A 3250-nucleotide genomic window follows, 5' to 3' on the forward strand; every position below is an offset into this window, starting at 1 on the left:
AAAACTAATTTTACAACATTGTATACATACAACATAGTTGTATGTATAACAAGTTCAATATGTCAATTCTTTATAGCTAAACGTAAGTTTATAATTTTATAAAAGAAAAATAACAAATTAACAGAATTCGTTGGGAAAAACATATTTCCGTTGTCGGGCGTGTAAAACGTTTTAAGGGATCTAAGATAGATCTAATGAGTACATAGGCAGTAGAACCACTGCTGTTGGATTTTGGGTTTTATTTTTTTTCTCTCTCGGTGGAATACCTTAATCATTGGGAAGTTGTTTTATTGATTGGTCTATTAACATTGGGCATTTGGTTTATTGTTCTTTTTTCTGTTGAATCCTTTATTTACTGGGAAGTCGTTTTTTTTTTTCCTCTCATTTATCGACTAGAAGTCAGGAATGATGAAGTTGTTTTAATTTCTAATTAAATATTTTTAGCTGTTTTTACTGGAATCAAGTTTCGTAAAAATAGCTCTTGTCATCACATTATCTGATTTTAATCCAAATATAACATTGTTTGGAGGTAAAGTTTATATTTAATATAACTCCCTTGTTTTTCTGAAAATAGTACATCTGTTATACCAAAATAAATAATATAAAAACTTATATTTTCAATATATGTAGTATAACCAGCTATTGTGGAACATTCCATCAGCATAGCTAGATAACGTAATTGCTTCTAATTTAGATTTTTTTTTTGTAATATTATTGTATATATTCACGAATCTCCGTTAATTTCAATTAACATTAGATTTTCTTGAACCATTCATTATTTCAGTGATAGTCGTGACACGTTTGTTGGAAAGGGTGTTATTTACTTTTATTAAAATTGCAAAATTTTTTCATAAGTACTTGAAAATACGCAATTTTTGTATGTTTTTTTACTAAATGTCATAAAATAGTTTGAAAAAAAAAATATTGAGTTACTATTTTTAGTGATGTCATATCAGTCTAGGAGTTTCCCCACAAGCGATGTTGTTTTTCTTTGTTCCAAATTTATTTGTTTATAGATAGCTTATCGCTACACACTAAATCAATTAATTTAAAAACTTCTTCGGTTAACCAACGATTTGGTGAAGGACCGGCACTGCACTGTATTGCTACAATTGTACTACCGTTCGCTACAATTGCTGTTGTACTAGTTACAGATGCAAAACAATCACTTGAAGCACTCATACTGTTGTTTATTTTTTTTTTTGATTTACTAAACAAGTCATTTATAATTTTCTTGCGTTTTACAAACACTCTAAGTTGATTTTCTTAGACGATTTTAGTTCATTATTAGTTTATTCGTAATTACCATTCGGTAATTACCGAGTACGCAAGCAGCGGAATTACTACTGCTGTATTTTTGATTTATTCATTGTTTCCTTTTTCTCTGTTGAATTTAATTATCCTTGGGAAGGCGTTTTATAAATTTATTTATTTGGGTATTTTATGCTGGGAATTCGTTTCACTATCGTGTTTATTAACTTGGGATCAAGAATGTGAATTGATCTAAAAGGTATAATAAACATATATGGTATATATATTTAAATCATATAATTAATAATGCAATATTTTATTGTAAATATTCGAATTATATGGTTGACCAATGTATACCACGTAATCTGAGGTGGTATCAAATAAAGTATTTTCTTACTTCGTTACACTGACTATTAGGCACATAAACCAATAATCAGGTATTTATGACGAAAGGCTTGCAGGCACATAAACCGCTAGCCAATAAATTTTTTTTTTTGATTTGCTACGGTGTTTAAAAGGCACATCTACCAATAACCAAATTTGTGTTGAAGGAAAGACGATTGTTTTCGCTCCTAAGTTTTATTATCAATATTGTTACCTTATATTGTATAGAATTATATAATTCTATACTATATAAGTATAGAATATATAAGAATTATATATTTGTTTTAAATATATGAAGTTGAAATATATGAAGTTAATTTAGTATGAAATATTTTTTTTTTTGCTCTGCCTCCTCTCCTTCTACATTTTTAACTATTAAAGGATTTGTAACAAAGAATACCTTACAAGAACGGCAACTCCATTGTGAACTAAAAATTGTTTTTCGCACAACAACAATTTGCCGTACCACTCTTGAAGGTGTTAGTGCAAGTGCGCTAACACTAGCGGAAATCTCTGAACTTTTTCACATTTGTTGGAAAGAAATTATTTAAAATTTTTTTTTTAAACAGTGAAATTTACTTTTCACTGTGGTTCTATTATCAATTTATCATACTCCATTATTATCACTTATCTCGCAAATAATAATAATCACTTATTTGTCAAATGATAATAATCATACGTTTATCGCAACAATGCAACAGTGGCATTTGCGACATAGCGGGATCTGAATCGTTCACATGATATGTTTTGTTATTGTAATCATTGATTACCACATTTTAATTATTAAGGTTTTAAATATTTTTTTTTTTTTTCCTCCTTTCTAATTTTTTTTGTTCTAATTGTCTATAATAACTCAGCCCATTCATTTTTTTTTCTCTCGATGCTTCGAGTACTTTTGGGAACAGAATATTTCGAAAAGTTTACTACGAAGATATAAGAGTTATTATTACTTTTAAATATTCAGGTTTCCACTGGCATAAATTTTTTTTTTTTAACTGATCTTCAGTGAGATAAGCGTTTCTTTTTATATCCGAATTCAGATAGCTTTACTAATATTCAGTGATACGGATAGATGGATGACGCTCAATCAAGAGCGGAAAAGTTAGCGCAAGAGGTCCATGAGTTCCGAACATTCATAGCCTCCATTCAGGTACATGCGTGGCGGAAATTGGGTGCTTTGCAACAGAACAGGGATTTTATACAGATACATAAGGACATAAGGTAAATTTAAAAACAAAGTTGCGTAAAACGAAAGGGAGATTATCTTCTCAGCGACAAATTTTCGAAATTTGTTATAAACCTGGGAAGTCCAATTTAAACGCGGATGCACTGAGCAGACTACCAATTGAATCAAGTGAGATTCAAGTAGTAACCAGATCGAAAACCTCAACAAAAAGGGATGGAAAAAATACAGATTCTGCAAATCAAGGGAAGACCAACGCACCGTCACAACATTCTGTAGCCGATGCCGAGCTAGGGGCAACAGTTTCAAACAATACAAACAAGGAAGAGGAACGTGATACAGGAGGGGAAGATCAGGCCCTTTATCTAACTGACACCAGAGACATAAAAGAGGTACTAACTAGATTCCATGATTCTCCAATGGGAGGCCATC

The sequence above is a fragment of the Teleopsis dalmanni genome, chromosome 1 (assembly GCF_002237135.1).
Source record: "Teleopsis dalmanni isolate 2A chromosome 1, ASM223713v2, whole genome shotgun sequence".
Taxonomy (NCBI): Eukaryota; Metazoa; Arthropoda; class Insecta; order Diptera; family Diopsidae; genus Teleopsis; species Teleopsis dalmanni.